Source organism: Schistocerca cancellata, chromosome 2 (genome assembly GCF_023864275.1).
Source record: "Schistocerca cancellata isolate TAMUIC-IGC-003103 chromosome 2, iqSchCanc2.1, whole genome shotgun sequence".
NCBI classification, from domain to species: domain Eukaryota; kingdom Metazoa; phylum Arthropoda; class Insecta; order Orthoptera; family Acrididae; genus Schistocerca; species Schistocerca cancellata.
The window spans coordinates 675,092,524-675,112,173 of NC_064627.1; positions in this window are offsets into that span (position 1 = coordinate 675,092,524).

Genomic DNA, 19,650 nt, shown 5'->3' on the forward strand with positions numbered 1-19,650 from the left:
TGTACCGTGCACTGTTCAGTGTCCCCTCGACGATCACCAGTGGTGTACGGCCAGTGTAGGAGATCGCTCCCCACACCATGATGCCGGGTGTTGGCCCTGTGTGCCTCGGTCGTATGCAGTCCTGATTGTGGCGCTCACCTGCACGGCGCCAAACACGCATACGACCATCATTGGCACCAAGGCAGAAGCGACTCTCATCGCTGAAGACGACACGTCTCCATTCGTCCCTCCATTCACGCCTGTCGCGACACCACTGGAGGCGGGCTGCACGATGTTGGGGCGTGAGCGGAAGACGGCCTAACGGTGTGCGGGACCGTAGCCCAGCTTCATGGAAACGGTTGCGAATGGTCCAGGACGATACCCCAGGAGCAACAGTGTCCCTAATTTGCTGGGAAGTGGCGGTGCGGTCCCCTACGGCACTGCGTAGGATCCTACGGTCTTGGCGTGCATCCGTGCGTCGCTGCGGTCCGGTCCCAGGTCGACGGGCACGTGCACCTTCCGCCGACCACTGGCGACAACATCGATGTACTGTGGAGACCTCACGCCCCACGTGTTGAGCAATTCGGCGGTACGTCCACCCGGCCTCCCGCATGCCCACTATACGCCCTCGCTCAAAGTCCGTCAACTGCACATACGGTTCACGTCCACGCTGTCGCGGCATGCTACCAGTGTTAAAGACTGCGATGGAGCTCCGTATGCCACGGCAAACTGGCTGACACTGACGGCGGCGGTGCACAAATGCTGCGCAGCTAGCGCCATTCGACGGCCAACACCGCGGTTCCTGGTGTGTCCGCTGTGCCGTGCGTGTGATCATTGCTTGTACAGCCCTCTCGCAGTGTCCGGAGCAAGTATGGTGGGTCTGACACACCGGTGTCAATGTGTTCTTTTTTCCATTTCCAGGAGTGTATGTACTTTTAGTTTGTTAAATAAAAATTAGTTTAAAAAAATAACGAAAAAAAGGAAAAAAACAGGATATGTTATAATTTGTTGTATTTAATGTTATTCTAATAATTTGTTTACCTAACACTCATTTGTATATGTTTTATCTGGAACCTTGAAGAACTGTTACTTTTTGTATATATATGTACTCTCCGGTTGTTCAATATAAAAAAAAGTGGTCAGCGCGGCCGAAAGCTGGGCAAAGGGGCCCGGGTTCGATTCCCGGCTGGGTCGGAGATTTTTCTCCGGTAAGGGGCTGAGTGTGGTATTAATCCATTATGGATCGTGGAACGATGGCTGGCATGAACTTCTTGACGCAATACTTTACCAACAGCCGTATGTATTGTAGAAATTTATTTTATTTTATGAACTTCTATGTGCTACCAGTTTTGGCATTACATTTAAGCCATCTTCAGGCCCCACTCGTCATAGTCGTAAAATCGCTATACACAGAAGGAGCCATATAACTTGATCCGTGAATCAATCGTCCTGCAACAGCTCTTGGTGATGCAGGACGATTGATTCACGGTCTACCGGACGGGAGGCCCTAGCCACACGACATTTCATTTCATTTCGGAATATTGTGAACACTGATCTATCCCGACTCTTCCGTCCAAATTCTTGCTGCAAATCGTAGCTCCCAAAGATTTCAAGCTCTGACGTATCATACGGCGTCCCGTCTAAGCTTTCTGTAACTTTGCCGTCTCAATGTTTATGTTTGCGGAGCCGGTGGGCCACCGGCACGAGGCGAAAGACTCAGCTGTGGAGGCGCACTGTTGCTACTTCACAAAAGTGCGTTGTTATCATACAGGACACGCCATTTCTGTGGATGGTCTGTTTCTTTGAAGAAAACCCCATATTCATACTCAGCACCACGGCGGGACCTGGGCGACTCCACTGAACTCAGCACGCACACTTCCGCCCTCGAGCATTGCTACTCTTGTCAAAGACGCACGCCACCCTCTGCCGCAGTGAGTGCGGCAGCGGGTGGCTGCTCGCAGCAGCTCCGGCGGCCTGTGTTTACCACCCACTGCACGCGTCCGATGACTCGGCCCGTTCGCTGAGGGCAGGCCGGGACGAGCGGAAACAGCGCGAGCCATGCTTTCATTTCCCGCTAACTACCAGCCCCATGAATTCAACAAGCGATTTAGAATTAAGAGAAATTAAAGGAAAACCTCTAACATCGTCACGCAAGCAGACAGATAAAACCGTTCTTCGCTCACACATCTGACTTTACGCATTAATTAAACCAGCGGTCTCCAAACTTTTTAGTCCGCGGGCCACATTGACTCCTCCACGAAGTCATAAGGGCCAAAATCTACCTAGTGGGATTAAAGCACCCTAGCACTCCACGATCACCGTAATGTAAGGCTAAAGGAAAGATGAAATCGCAAAAATCTAAGGTTGTGGGAATAGCTAGCACCGAAACAAACTACGATTTTTATTTAATTACATAATTTTGATTGGTGGACGTACCTGACCGAGATTCTGGCGTATTTTATTCTGGCGAATTTCACAAAAAAAAAAAAAAAAATGGCTCTGAGCACTATGGGACTTAACTGCTGTGGTCATCAGTCCCCTAGAACTTAGAACTACTTAAACCTAACTAACCTAAGGACATCACACTCATCCATGCCCGAGGCAGGATTCGAATTTCACAGACAAAAAAGTATGTCACTGCACATTCTTCACGAAAGCGTCCTGCAAAGTTAACGAAATCTCAAAATCATTGTTAGCAACACTATTACTGCAAGGCGTAACAGGGGTAGAGTATGTCAACGCATTGACATTTCAAGCGATGCAACAATAAATTTAGTTATGTAGTCTTGTAGCGAGTAGCAGAGCCAATGTCGCGGTGTATTGGTCGCGATAGGCCTCGAAACTCAATTGTTGGCAGTATAGGTACCACCTCAAATATTTGGCGGGCCGGATACCGGGGATGTCCGGCCAGCTAACGCGGGCTGGTTTGCCGGACCTCGCGGGCCGGTTTCGGCCTGTTGGCCGTAGTTTGGAGACCCCTGAATTAGACGCATCGTATCGATGAATTTAGAGTTCTGAGAGAAAAACAATGAAACAGGAGGCTGGCTACAGCCTGACTCGTTTCACAGCGTCACGTGCGTGACTTTCGGAGTACGACAGCACTGCTTTTTGCCTCTCCCCTGTACACACGGCCGCAGAATGCGTCAGTGCCGGCGACTCGCAATTAACGCGCGCCGCGCTCGGAAACAGCAGCGGCAAACAAGCGGCTCCTTTGGCGGCGCGCAGCGCGGTAAACAAGGAATTACGGCGCCTGCTTAGGAGCAGGTTCCTAACAGCCAGCGCCAATAGACGCTGCGCCGTCCGGCAAATAACCTATTAGCCCACTTTCACGGCGCCTCCACTCGTCTCGTCTCCACGCAGGCCCACAGGGTCCTCTCATCGCTCATGCCGGGCACGGCCGCTGTGATTACGGCGTGTGTCTGCCATTACGGGGCTTCCTCTCCGTAGATCGTCGTCTCACGTGATACTCCAACATGTAAGACGACGTTTGAAGCTCGATAATTGCGAGAATAACCAAATAAACTAGCTAACCGGTTGCCTCAGAGACCCACCACGGATGTCCGCTGGTCGTAGCTTGTCGTTAAAGGCATCGTGCTAACGTGTTTAACTTCCAACTCTGTCACTTCTCATTCCATGTTACAGTCGGTATGTAGATAGGGGTATATGTGAAGCTGTCTTTGAACAACTTTTTACTACTAAAGCTACGCTTTTTCCTTTTTCACGTGGCACGTCACTATTTCATTTCGCCTGATCGTCTTATTGCTCAACCCTTTTCCAATTAGTGTTCCTGTTTTAAGATAAAACATAATTATGTCTTCATTACATAATTGTATATTTTCTTCGTTCTCTTGGTTCTATAGTAAACACATGAAATACACAGATCCTCAACGTTTCCTGGAAAGTATAATTCATACTGTACGTCCCCTATCAGAGCAAATTTTGCTGTAGGAATAAGTGCAATTATACAGGGTGGTCCATGATCGTCATCGGGCCAAATATCTCAAGAAATAAGCGACAAACGAAAGAACTACAAAGAACGAAACTTGTCTAGCTTGAAGGGGGAAACTAGATGCCGCTATGGTTGGCCCGCTAGATGGCGCTGCCATAGGTCAAACGGGTATCAACTGCGTTTTTTTAATAGGAACCCCCCATTTTTTATTACATATTCGTGTAGTACGTAAAGAAATATGAATGTTTTAGTTGGACCACTTTTTTCGCTTTGTGATAGATGGCGCTGTAATAGTCACAAACATACGGCTCACAATTTTAGACGAACAGTTTGTAACAGGTAGTTTCTTTTTTTTAATTAAAATACAGAACGTAGGCACGTTTGAACATTTTATTTCGGTTGTTCCAATGTGATACATGTGCCTTTGTGAACTTATTTCTGAAAACGCATGTTGTTACAGCGTGATTACCTGTAATACCACATTAATGTAGTAAATGCTCAAAATTATGTACGTCAACCTCAATGCATCTGGCAATACGTGTAACGACATTCCTCTCAACAGCGAATAGTTCGCCTTCCGTAATGTTCGCAAATGCATTGACAACGCGCTGACGCATGTTGTCAGGCGTTGTCGGCGGATGACGATACCAAACATCCTTCAACTTTCCCCACGGAAAGAAATTCGGAGACGTCAGATCCGGTGAACGTGCGGGCCATCTACCCGTCATGAAATATGCTATTCAATACCGCTTCAACCACATGCGAGCTATGTGCCGGACATCCATCATGTTGGAAGTACATCGCAAACATCTTGTAGTAACATCGGTAGAACATTACGTACGCAATCAGCATACATTGCACCATTTAGATTGCCATCGATAAAATGGGGGCCAATTATCCTTCCTCCCATAACGCCGCACCATACATTAACCCGCCAAGGTCGCTAATTGTTCCACCTGTCGCAGCCATCGTGGATTTTCCGTTGCCCAATAGTGCATATTATCCCGGTTTACGTCACCGCTGTTGGTTCAAAAATGGCTCTGAGCACTATGGGACTCAACATCTTAGGTCATACGTTCCCTAGAACTTAGAACTACTTAAACCTAACTAACCTAAGGACACCACACACACCCATGCCCGATGCAGGATTCGAACCTGCGACCGCAGCAGTCCCGCGGTTCCGGACTGCAGCGCCAGAACCGCTAGACCACCGCGGCCGGCCGCTGTTGGTGAATGATGCTTCGTCGCTAAATAGAACGCGTGCAAAAAAATCTGTCATCGTCCCGTAATTTCTCTTGTGCCCTGTGGCAGACCTGTACACGACGTTCAAAGTCGTCGCCATGCAATTCATGGTGCATAGAAATATAGTACGGGTGCAATCGATATTGATGTAGCATTCTCAACACCGACATTTTTGAGATTCCCGAGCCCGCATCTCGTGGTCGTGCGGTAGCGTTCTCGCTTCCCGCGCCCGGGTTCCCGGGTTCGATTCCCGGCGGGGTCAGGGATTTTCTCTGCCTCGTGATGGCTGGGTGTTGTGTGCTGTCCTTAGGTTAGTTAGGTTTAAGTAGTTCTAAGTTCTAGGGGACTTATGACCACAGCAGTTGAGTCCCATAGTGCTCAGAGCCATTTTTTGAGATTCCCGATTCTTTCGCAGTTTGTCTGCTACTGATGTGCGGATTAGCTGCGAGAGCAGCTAAAACTCCTGCTTGGGCACCATCATTTCTTACAAGTCGTGGTTGACGTTTCACATGTGGCTGAACACTTCCTGTTCCTTGAACTACCCGGCGAGCTGTCCGTACACTTGGATGATGTCGTCCAGGATACCGAGCAGCATACATAGCATACGCCCGTTGGTCATTTTGATCACAATAGCCGCACATCAACACGATATCGACCTTTTCTGCAATTGGTAAATGGTCCATTTCAACATGGCTAATGTATCACGAAGCAAATACCGTCCGCACTGGCGGAATGTGACATGATACCACGTACTTACACGTTTGTGACTATTACAGCGCCATCTATCACAAAGCGAAAAAAGTGGTCCAACTAAAACATTCATATTTCTTTACGTACTACAGGAATATGTAATAAAAATGGGGCTTCCTATTTAAAAAAACACAGTTGATATCCGTTTGACCTATGGCAGCGCCATCTAGCGGGCCAACCATAGCGGCTTCTGGTTTCGCCCTTCAAACTAGACGAGTTTCGTTCTTTGTACTTTTTCGTTTGACGCTTATTTCGTGAGATGTTTGGCCCGGTCACTATCAATGGACCACCCTGTATATTCCTACATTCTAGACTTTTCCATATCATTATATTTCGTTATTTTCTGCTTCGACTAATCGATTTGCATTTCACAATTATAGCTAAATATGCGAGTTTTCGGGATGTATCACGTACAAGTCCCAGTTTGTGATGATTTGAGAGGAAGCTACGATTCGAACGTCAGGTACCAATATTTTCTGAACCACAAATACAAAAGGAGAAACAAGAGACAAGGTTATAACGCTGCTACTTATTACTCAGTAAGCTAATAGTGCATTTTCAAGAAGTAGTATAATGATTCCATCCTGGAGTGTAAACACTAGTCAATACCCCATTAAAGTAGATCATTTGCCTGCCGACTAACATTTGATGCCTCCTTTGTGCAAGGCATTGGCATTGGACTAGAATATTCGAGTCTTCATCAACCTGTCACTCTCCCTGTCATCAAGTTGGCTTCAAATACTGGTGTCCTTACCTCCCCGCAAAGTAGCTCTTCTGTTCCCCTTACGACACTCAGTTGTCTGCAACAAATGCTTCTTTCCGTCAATGAACCGTCCAGCTCCTCCTGCAGTCTCACAGAAATTAATTTCCTGTGATTTCCCTGAAATTTTAGAGTACCTACAATTTTCAAGCGAAATCTTGATTTTCCGGCTTTCAGGCAAGCTGTACAGGTAAGGGGAACATTAGAAACATTTGAAGTGTGGAGTTACAGAATAATGCTGAATATAAGACGGGTAGACAGGAAACTAGTGAAAGGTACTACATCGAATCGGGAAGGAAATAAGTTTATAGCACAACTTGACCAAAAGATACGATCTGCTGATAAGTATGAGCGTACTGTCGTCCCACGTTACTCAGTGACGCGCTTCTAATTTGAAGACAGGCACTGCCGACGTGAGCCGAGATTTTTCCCGGACTCTGCAGAACACGAGAACAATCGTCCCTGAGCTATTTAGATCGTGAAACCGCCTCTCGCACTACCGGTCCAGGTGTGTCCCCGACCATGCGTCCCTGCACGACAATCCCCCTGCACACAGCAAGCCCCAACCAGACCAAATGTTATTTACTTCCGTCCAATGGCGTGAAATTGCAGTGCTAACCAATTTCCCACCACGGACTATATCAAATAAAGGGTAAATCAGGACACACTCTACTCTCAAAGTTCGTTGCGGAAATTCCTGTCTGTCGTCAAGAGACGGTAGGTGAATCAGAGCGTTGTTAATATAACTCAAAATTTTTAACACGCCACGAACGTGACTGCAACTCCACGAGGTCCCGTCCCACAGCTGCAGGCCTGGTCTCCTCAATAATAGTGAGTCCTCTCCAGATGTTATCAGGTGACTGGTCAGCCCTTAGGACCTCAACCCGCTAGCCGGGTATCGGACGGTACCGTACGCCATTACACCGAAAATCCCGTCCTTAGAATGCCACGAGGGTCCCGCAAAGTGCCCCTGCCGCCCTAGTAAGCCAGCGACTTAATTCTCTGAATGGCGAGCAGACTGTTCCGTTGTTCCCGGCATTGCGGATGTCTCGGCCATTCCCCAACTTCTGGGGAAACGAATTTCGAGGTTCCCATTAATTCCCTGGGCCAATGCAACTTGAATTCAGGCGGACAACCCCTGCATTTTTATCAAATACAATACGCAGAATCAAGAACGATTATCAGAGAGAAATGAAGTGTCCCGCAGATCTCCAGGCATGATAAGGAGAAGATACTGGAAGAGGGCAAGCCAGACATCTTGTAACTTTTCTATGGAAGGAAGTGTATGGGGAGCAGTACGATGCAGTAGCTACATAGACGTCCTGGCACAGACTAGCATGGAGAGCTGCAGCAACCAGTCTTTGAACTCAGACCCCCAACAACAACAACAACAACAAACCTTTCTATGGAAGGAAGTGTATGGGGAGCCAGGTTCAAACAGATGTACGCTGCAGTAGCTACATAGACGCCCTGGCACAGACTAGCACGGAGAGCTGCAGAACCAGTCTTTGAACTCAGGCCCCCAACAACAACAACAACAAACAAACACGTAATATATCGTCAATATTCCTGAGCAGGAGAACTGGCCATGAAGTAGTGCTCAGTGACAGTGCTAGTGCATTAGGTATTGAATTATCTGTAGTCGCACGAAGTTCCTTACTTCTTTCAGAGTGGTCCCAAGGAAACAAGTATGGTCTGCACCTATTTTACATTTATTTTTATAATACTTCGTTTCATGTTCTTTTGATTTGTTTAATAGTTATATAAAGAAGAAATTATTTCAGTCACATTTATGATGATTGGTTTATGCGACTCACCATTGCTGTTTGAGAAACCGCTAGTAACATCGCGGTAAAAGTCGCAGTTCAGTGTATTTATTTTTGTCGTCCCATACGACAGGACAATGGCCACTTAGAATAGTATTTTTACTGCAAAGTTGTATGTTGTAGACAGAAGGAAAGACTGAAGTGTTACACAAAAAAATACAGTATGAAGTATCATTTTGCAAGCCCAGTAGCAAAGTACGCTGATGAGCCAAAACATAACGACCACCTGCTTAACATTGTGTTGGCCAATATTTGGAACGCAATACAGCGGCGATGCTACGGATGGCATGGATCCGACAAGCCCTTACCAGCATTCCGGAGGTATATCCGAACATGTGTCTATGCACACGTAACGCAGTTGCCGTAAATCAAATGCTGGTGACTGTTTGCCGGAGTTCAGATAAGGGAAATTTGGTGGTCAAGACATCAACGTTGGTTTACTACCATACTGCTCAAACCACAATAGAACGATTCCTACTGGAATATCTCCTCAACGATGAAGGGACGCAGGTGATCCGCAGTAATATTCACCTAGTTTACACCTTTCATTTCTAACACAGATCCAATGGAAGCATAGGTGCATGTCCTCCGTAGCATAATGTTGCCCACACCGGCAAGTTTCGGGCAGCAGTTCGCCTGAATAACGGTGTACCCGGACACGGCCATCGACCTGGTGTAACAAGAAACGTGATTCAGCTTACAGGCGTCACGTTTCTGTTGTTCCACGGTCCAATCTGAATTCTCCTGTGCCCGCGGAATTCTTAACCGACAATGTCATTGGATCACCATGAGGTCGCCGGCCGCGGTGGCCGTGCGGTTCTAGGCGCTGCTGTCCGGAACCGCGGGACTGCTACGGTGGCAGGTTCGAATCCTGCCTCGGGCATGGATGTGTGTGATGTCCTTAGGTTAGTTAGGTTTAAGTAGTTCTAAGTTCTAGGGGACTGATGACCTCAGATGTTAAGTCCCATAGTGCTCAGAGCCATTTGAACCATTTGAACCATGAGGTCCTCTATTGCGCAGCTTCACGTTCAGTTGTGTGTGGTGAATGGTGTACTCCAAAACACTTGTGCCTGCTCCGGTATTGTACTCTGTCATTAAAAATCCTCAACAGGTCTCCCGCCGCCTGTGTCGCTGTACATATCGAAGAAGCCTCCGACGTGTGAGTTCTGTGCTGAGGCGTGAACGTTCAACACCTTGTCGCCTCTTCGAGATTTCGCAATCCTTCAATCACTTTCCACTTATGCTCACGACAGTAGTATGCGAACAGCCGACTATCTACGCCGTTTCAGAGATGCTCGCTCCCTGGCAACTGATCATAAGAGTCTATCCTTTCTCAAAGCCGCTTATGTCAGTGTTCAAAAGAATTAGAGGAAAACGGGATTCAACGTCCGGGATGTTAAATCTGCTTTGGTACAAATGGTACCTGTGGTCACGGCCTGAGGTATTCCCTTGCAGTGTATGCCACACTTAAAATCAGTCGGTCTTTGTGGGCTGTATTACACATTACAGTGGCGGGTGGCCTCTCGGAAGGAAGTGAGCACCGGTGTCCCAGTGTTTTCTAGTGAGGTACACAGATGACAGTCGTCATTTATGGACGTTGTATTCAACCCAGCGCATACAATGCGACATCTTAATTCAACGCAAGTTGCGACGGCGATCTGTTTGATCCACAAGGATGGGTTTCCCAATGTGCTGCTGCAATGTCAATGTATCTCCATCTGTTAACCGTAGGTCCACGGGGGACACGTAAGTACACAAGGCAAGTTGGATAATGTAGCCGACGCATTACAACGTGAAGACCGATATCCGGCCATCTCTGCGTTGCGGCGTCGCACGGATACTGCCGAAGCACTGCGAGACGATCTCAGAGGGGCCAATGGAGCCGCTGTGTCCGATAGACTGTAATGAAGAGGTTACGAGGAAGAACCGTACAACCCAGTCGTCCTGTTCGATTACCCCGACTGACACGACAACCTCTTACAGCTCGCCTTCAGTTCTGCAGTTCTGCAGTTCCTATGTCAACTGGCATCTTCGACACTGCCGAAACGTGTTATTCATAGTCACCTCCAGATATCCTCCGAAGCAAGGCAATGGCCATATTCGTCTGTGATGAGCGTTACCTCCTAAATGTTGTCCAGGAAATCGACGGATTTCCAAGGTTCTGTGATGTTGTGGGGACACTTCAATGTTGACAGACATACGGATCTCGTCGTTGTCCATGGTCACCTTACCACCAGGACATACGTCGAACAGATCCTGTTGGACCATGTGGTGGCTGCTGCATACCGTGGTGGCCCTGAATTCCTTCTAACGTCAGGGCCCATGCGGCAGGAGTCAGCAAGGATGCCTTGCAAAGCTTGAACGTTGACGTAATGGAATGCCAGGCTGAGAGATCCGACCTAAACCCCGTTGTTCATATGCGGAACATGCTTCACAGACGTGTTCGTGGCCGTCCTGTTCTGCCACAGACTCTCCAAGAACTCTCATGTGTTCTCATTAGAGAATGGTAACGGTACCTTAGGGTGACCTCCGTAAACTTATACGAAGCATACCACGCAGTGTCAGGCAGTGCCAAATGCACACAGAGGGCGTACACGCTACTGAAGCTCTCAAAGTAAGATGAAAAGCATCAAGAATGACAGGATGAATTGTTGTTTCCACTTTTATTTCGACACCTGTCGGACACTTTATGCAACCAATCATAGGAGACAATTTGAGTAGCCCTCTTAGATTGTTTGCAGATGATGCTGTCATGTACCGTAAAGTCATCAGATGATCAAAACGACTTACAAAATGATTTAGATAAGACATCTGTATGGTGCGAAAAGTGGCAATTGACCGTGAATAAGGAAAAGTGTGAAGTTATTTACATGAGTACTAAAATACATTAGCTAAATTTCGATTACACGATATGTCACACAAATCTGAAGGCTGTAAATTCAGCTTAATACTTAGGGATTACAATTACAATTAACCTAAATTGGAAGATCACATAGATAATATTATGGGTAGAGCAAACCAAAGACTGCGATTCATCGGCAGAGCATTTCGAAGGTGCAACAGGTCTACTACAGTGACTGCTTACACCACGCTTGTCCACCCTATTCTGGAATATTGCTGTGCGGTGTGGCATCCGCATCAGGTGTGACTGACGGATCACGTCAAGAAAGTACAAAGAAGAGCAGCTCGTTTTGTACTATCGTGAAATGGGGGAGGTAGTGTCACAGACACGATACGTGAATTGGAGTGGCTATCATTAAAAACCGGCTGGGGTAGCCGAGCGGTTCTAGGCGCTACACTCAGGAACCGCACGACCGCTACGGTCGCAGGTTCGAATCCTGCCTCGGGCATGGATGTGTGTGATGTCCTTAGGTTAGTTAGGTTTAAGTAGTTCTAAGTTCTAGGGGACTGATGACCTCAGAAGTTAAGTCCCATAGTACTCAGAGCAAACAAAAAAAAAAAAAAAGAAAAAACCATTAAAACAAAGGCGTTTTTCGTTGCGACGGGATCTTCTCATGAAATTTCAATCACCAGTTTTCTCCTCTGATTGCGAAAACATTTTGTTGGCACCCACCTACACAGGAGAAATGATCATCACGATAAAATAAGAGAAATCAGGGCTGGCACAGAAAAATTTAAGTGCTCGTCTTTCCCGCGTGCCGTTAGAGAGTGGAACGGTAGAGAGACAGCTTGAAGGTGGTTCATTGAACCCTCTGCCAGGCACTTTATTGTGAATAGCAGAGTAATCACGCAGATGTAGATGTAGATCAAGGATGTAATGATTCTTTCTTGGGTACTTAATTTTTAAAAGATAAAGGTATAACTTGGTAACATACCCAGCCCTCAATTATTGGAGTGTGGTAGACGCCCAAAGTCATGTTCTCACAATTCTTCTGAGCAGTTTCCATGAGCCATAAACGAAACTTTCTCCAACAGATGTCTTCTGAACTCCTAGGCTGCCTTATTTAGTAAAATCTGTCAAGAGACGTCGAGAGATGATAGTTGCCGAAAGACAACTAGGTTAGACTCAACTCTCAAGAAGCTTAAATGCTTCCGTTTTCTAGATGACCGAGAAAGAGAAGTAAAGTTATCGCCTGTGAAAGCTGCCGGCTTAGTGCAAGGAGTCTGGAGATTACAGCAGAGTCAGGACTCTGGATGTGACGGGCAGCTTGACAGGGAAACTGAGCTGTCAGTGCGGAGAAAGCACCCGCTGCCGCACACCACCTGGAGTTCCGAGCTGTCTCCCAGATGACTTCCCGCATCGTCGAGTCACGCGAGCGGTATTTACTCTGTCACTAGGATAGAATGAGCTCTTGTTTCACAGGCACTCTTATCGATGTCACGCAAGGAACCGCCGACTACGTAACCATCGAACAGACACAGCGTATGAGGCAGCTCATCCCGTGACAGCCGTGTATACTCTTATCTTAGCCCCAACCCACAGACAGATCTAAACGGACAAGAAGACGACAGAGAAGCACGTTGACTGGGCGACGTCTGAGAGCAGGAAGGTGATAGTACCATCAGAACTTACACAGTACAGCCGCGACTCCAACCAACGTTGAGCCACGAAACTACTGCTACTTTTACACTCGTGCCGCCCATCCTCCACCATTCTGAGCGTGGAGCATTACAAGCTCCACCATTAAACGCATTGTTTTTTCTGGTGCCCCGCGCTTTAGTTGACTGCCTATGGAATCCGATGAGAAGAATTTAATTTCCCTTAGCTTACAGTATTGTATGGAATACTTCTGTTTTGTCACCGTATTTGGGCAAATCATGACATACGACATTTATTTATTTATTACGGGTCGCCAATTTTATGTAATTTATTGAAGACGCGCAGACACGCACCCAGAAGAGAATGCAAGAAAAATGATCTTCATTTAAATCTAAGTTAAATAGGATACGAACACTTGATAAGTTCTGTTGATTCAATATTTATTTCAGTTCGTGGTAGAACAAATTAGAAGATTTGTGATTTCCGTTATGCGACGAGTTTTCTACAATATCTATCAGTTTTTCTGTACGTAGCATGAAGGGCTTGTAAGCTCTCGTCACAAACAGGGGACGCATACCTGGTAATTTCTTCACAAGCAAGACAGTTTATGCCTGTTCGTCAAACGAATATCCTGGAATTTTCTAAAAATCATAACGCTGGCCTCTGACTCTTTATATGGCCGATAGGTATCACTCCAGTAATCATGGCAATGACGAAACTAGACTAATTGCAGGACGCAGAGAGGTATTTAAGCAGGCGGTGTTCCCGCGGTCCATACGTGAATGGAACTGAAAGAAACCATAACATGTGGAACGATGCTAAGTACTCTCCGCGATGACCTTCAACATCTCCATACTTAACAGCCGTATGCAACTATCTCTCGACGAAAGACCTGCACCCAAAGAATGGAAAGTCGCTCAAGTCACACAAATATTCAAAAAGGCAATAGGAGTAATCCAGGCAACGGCCTTGCCGCAGTGGATACACCGGTTCCCGTGAGATCACCGAAGTTAAGCCAGCACTTGGATGGGTGACCATCCAGGCCGCCATGCGCTGTTGGCATTTTTCGGGGTGCACTCAGCCTCGTGATAACAATTGAGGAGCTACTTGATCGACCGAGAGAGCGGTGTGCTGACCACACGCCCCTCCTATCCCTATGACACGGCGGTCGGATGGTCGCGATGGGCCATTTGTGGCCTGAAGACGGAGTTCTTATAATAGGAGTAATCCACTAAAGTACGAGCCCGTGTTATTAACGTCGATACGCAGCAGGATTTTGGAACATATATTGTGTTCGAACATTACGAATTACCTCGAAGGGAACGGTCTCTTGACACAAAGTCAACACGGATTTAGAAAACGTCGGTCACGTGAAACACAGCTAGTACTCACATGAAGTAGTAACCGCCATCGACTACGGATTTCAATTTGATTCCGTATTTTCAGATTTACAGTAGCCTTTTAACACCACATCTCACAAGCGGCTTGTAATCAAACTGCGTGCGTGTGGAATATCGTCTCAGATATGCGACTGGACTCGTTTTTTTCTGTCAGAGAGGTCATAGTTCGTAATAACTGAGGGGAATGCGTCGAGTAAAACAAAAGTGATCTCTGGCATCCTCCAAGGTAATGTTAAACGTCCTCTGCTGTTCTTTATTTATATAAACGATTTAGGTGACAATCTAAGCAGTCGTCTTAGGTTGTTTGCAGATTATGGTGACTTTTATTGTCCAATAGAGTCATCAGAAGATCAAAACAAATTGCAAAACGATTTAGAAAAGATATCTGTATGCTGTGAAAACTGGCAACTGACCGTAAATAACGAAAAGTGTGAGATCATCCACATGAGCGCTAAAAAGAATCCATTAAACTTCCGTTACACGAATAGATCAATGAAATCTAAAGGCAGTAATTTCTATTAAATATGTAGGAATTACAATTACAAACAACTTAAACTGGAAAGAAGACGTAGAAAATGTTGTGGGGAAAGCGAAACAAAATCTGCGTTTTATTGGCAGAACAATTAGAAGATGCAACAGATCTACGAAAGAAATAGCTCACACTACGCTTGTCCGTCCTCTTTTTGGAGTAATGCTGCGCGGTGTGGAATCATAACCACACAGAATTAATAAAGTACATCGAGAAAGTTCAAAGAAAGGCAGCGCGTTTTGTATTATCGAGAAATAGGGAAGAAAGTGTCACAGACGTGATACAGGATTTGGGATGGACATCATTAAGACAAAGGCGTATCTTGTTGCGGCTGGATCTTCTCAAGAAATTTCAATCACCAACTTTCTCCTCCGCATGCGACCTACACAGTGAGAAACGATAATCGTAATAAAATGAGGGAAACAAGAGCTCACACGGAAAGATATTCGTGTTCGCTTAAACCGCGCGCTGTTGCAGACTGGGATAATAAAGAACTTTTGTGAAGGTGGTTCCATGAACCGTCTGCCAGGCACTTACGAATGGTTTGCAGAGTATCCATGTAGATGTAGATGTATGCGTCATGGTAAATAACGAAGTAGCGGTATTCATAGATTAAAGCCAGATAAAATTAAAAACGTATGGTCAGTTGTGAAGAAAGTCTCTGGTCAGCAGCGCAAGGTCGACGATATAAAGTCGCTTCATAGTAAAAATATTTCTGTTACTGATAAATCTGATATATGTACAGTATTTAACAATCATTTTCTGAGGATTGCTGGTGAATTAAATAAAAATTTAGTTTCTACATGAAATCATAACTTTCTTGGCAAATGCCTTTCGGAGATTTATGTCTGAAATACTCCTCTGTGATATAGACAAGAGGGAGACTGAGTCAATAGCTAAGTCACTGGAGACTGAGGACCCTCATGGTTATGATGGAGTGTCTAGCAGAATATTAAAGTACTGTGCTGCACATGTTAGCCCTGTATTTAGCCATATTTGTAATTTTTCCTTTAGGAATGGTCAGTTTCCTGGGTGATTAAAGTACTCAGTAGTAAAGCTGCTTTATAAGAAGGGAGAAAGGGATAACGTAGATAATTTTAGACCTATTTCTATGCTATTGGTGTTTGCAAAAGTTATTGAAAAGGCTGTGTATGTAAGGATAATTAATCATTATATGTTACATGATTTGCTATCAAATGTACAGTTCGGCTTTAGAAGTCGTTTAACAACTGAAAATGCTATAGTCTCTTTCTTCTGTGTGGTACTGGATGGGCTAAACAAAAGGTTTCGAACGCTTGGCATACTTTTTAATTTAACTAAGGCATTTGATTGTGTTGATCACAAAAGATTGCTCCAGAAGTTGGACCATTACAGAATACGGGGAGTAGCTCACAATTGGTTCACCTCATACTTTAGCAACAGGCAGCAAAAGGTCATTATTCACAATGTTGAAAACGGATGTGATGTGGGGTCTGAGTGGAGTACTGTCATGTGGGGGGGGGGGGTGCCCCAGGTATCAGTGTTGGGGCCACTCCTGTTCCTTATTTATATAGATGATATGCCCTCTAGTATTATGGGTAATTCTAAAATATTTCTGTTTGCTGATGACACTAGCTTGGTAGTAAAGGATGTTGTGTGCAACATTGGCTCGGTTTCAGATAGTGCAGTACATGACCTAAGTTCATGGCTTATAGAAAATAAACTAACGCTAAATCACAGTAAGACTCAGTTTTTACAGTTTCTAACACACAATTCAACAAAACCTGACGTTATAATTTCATAGAACGGGCATATGATTAGTGTAACTGAACAGTTCAGATTTCTAGGTGTTCAGATAGATAGTAATCTGTCGTGCAAAGCCCACGTTCAGGATCTTGTTCAAAGACTTAGTGCTGCAATTTTTACTATACGAACGGTATCTGAAGTGAGTGATCGTTCGACACGAAAAGTCTACTTTGCTTATTTTCATTCGTTTATGTCGTATGGTATTATATTTTGGGGTAGCTCTTCCCATTGTAAAAGGATATTTTTGGCTCAGAAACGGGCGATTAGGGCAATAAGTGGTGTAAGTTCACGAACCTCTTGTCGACCCCTGTTCACGAATCTGGGTATTTTGACATTGGTCTCTCAACATATATATTCCTTACTGTCATTTCTTGTTAACAATATTAGCTTATTCCCAAGAATAAGCAGATTTCACTCGGTTAATACTCGGCGGAAATAAAACCTGCATCTGGATTGGACTTCCGAAACTCTTGTGCAAATAGGTGTTGCAGTATACTGATGCATACATTTTCAACAAGCTACCACTCGAATTCAAAATTGTTAGCAGTAGTCCACACGCTTTCAAATCTAAACTGAAGAGCTTCCTCATGGGTCACTCCTATTCTGTCGAGGAGTTCCTTGAAAAATCAAGCTGATTTTTATTGTATTGTTGATTGAGTTTACTTAAACTTATGGACCGACTTTTTTCGGGTTCATAAACATTTATTTTCATCTGTTATTACTTTTATGTTGTAATTTCATGTACTGACGCATTCCATTACCTTGGAGATTTGCTCCTGAATTTGGTCCTACGGAACTTATTTGGATTCAGTGCCTAAAAAGTCTTTGGATTAACCTACCCTCAAAATGTAATGATAAATTTATGGATGTCCATCTTATTGCATGGACGAGCGTCTTCAGCGGATGATATCTATAAGAAAAAGTACCACTACAACTGTATCTTGAGAATATCTTTATTCTATTGCACGACTAGTTTCGGCTGCACATTACCGATATCCTCAAGCCCCATCACTGCTAAAAGAATATTTGATTTCCTTGGCGCATTTACAGTGGGATCGAATGCCACTGGAAACATCACCGTGTCAATGATAGACACCTGTTGAAAGCTAGCCAACGTGTGCTAGTAACAGGGGTCACAGAGTAAATGCGCGCCAAGGAAATCAAATACTCTTTCAGCAGTGATGGGGCCTGAGGATGGCGGTCGTGTGATAGAATAAAGACAAATGGTTCAAATGGCTCTGAGCACTATGGGACTTAACTTCTGAGGTCATCAGTCCCCTAGAACTTAGAACTACTTAAACCTAACTAACGTAAGGACATCACACACACCCATGTCCAAGGCAGGATTCTAACCTGCGACCGTCGCGGTCGCGCGGTTCCAGACTGTAACGCCTAGAACCGTTCGGCCACCCGGCCGGCGAATAAAGACATTCTCAAGATACAGCTGTGGTGGAACTTTTTCTCATTTGTAATGATAAACATGTGTTCTCATTGGCCCGTGAATGAATATTAAACCGTCGAACGTGCTTCTCGGAAAGACTAGCAGCATGAAGTACTACTGGCGTAACGCAGGGAACACTGAAGTATCCCGGAGCAGACGTGAAGCGTACCGTGGTGTGGAGTGGAGACGGCAGCCTCGCAGAGTGCGTATCACGGGCAGGGCAGGGCAGGGCGCGCGGCTGCTGGAACGCGGCCAGCAACACTCTCACGGGAAGAGGCGGCAGCTGATACCGCCGCCACCTCCTCACTGCACTGCACCGCGTCACTGCTCCAGGAATGTCCGGCCTCAGCACGGCCCGTAGTGGCTGTACCGACGTCCTGTGACACTATCACTGTAATACTTGTGTCTATAACCGTAAGCTGTGACGTACAGTATGGTTCAGGAGGACTCCATACCCAGACAAATTATGTAAGTAGATGTACATATGTATGTACACTACCGGCCATTAAAATTGCTACACCACGAAGATGACGTGCTACAGACGCGAAATTTAACCTAGAGGAAGAAGATGCTGTGATATGCAAATGATTAGCTTGTCAGAGCATTCACACAGGGTTGGCGCCGGTGGCGACACCTACAAAGTGCTGACATGAGGAAAGTTTCCAACCGATTTCTCATACACAAACAGCAGTTGACCGCCCCCGCCCCCCCCCCCCCCCCCCCCAACAAGATAATGAAAGGAAAAGAAATGTCGCTTACTACATTTTCGCTGTTCATACAGCATGAAACATGACGTTTTAATTTATTACTTTTTTGCTACTAGCTGTATTCCTTACGAATTTAACACGCAGTGTTCACATATACCACTGAATGTAGCAGAAAGTTTATATCTTTGTACGACGTCATAAACATTGAATGAGTACTATTGCATTATACAAGACGTTGAAATTTATTACTTTGTTGCTAGTAACTCTATTTGCAACACTTTCAGTAGACAGTATCCACATTTATTGCTGAATGTAGCTACAAGCCGGACGGAGTGGCCGAGCGGTTCTAGGCGCTACAGTCTGGAACCGCGCGACCGCTACTGTCGCAGGTTCGAATCCTGCCTCGGGCATGGATGTGTGTGATGTCCTTAGGTTAGTTAGGTTTAAGTAGTTCTAAGTTCTAGGGGACTGATGACAACAGCAGTTAAGTCCCATAGTTCTCAGAGCCATTTGAACCATTTTTGTAGCTACAAAAATATGTCATTATGACACATAGTGCAATAGACACGACGTCGTAAACTCTGACATGCGTGACAAAGTGCCTCGTCATACATGACGTTTCAGATTATTGCTTCGTTACTACTAACTGTATACACAATACATTTCGTAGGCAGAACGGACATATCACGTTGGATGTACCTGCAAAATTATATCATTGTACAGGACATAGTTCTTGAGATAGGACGTCATAAACATTAATTTGCGTGAAAATGAAACTGCA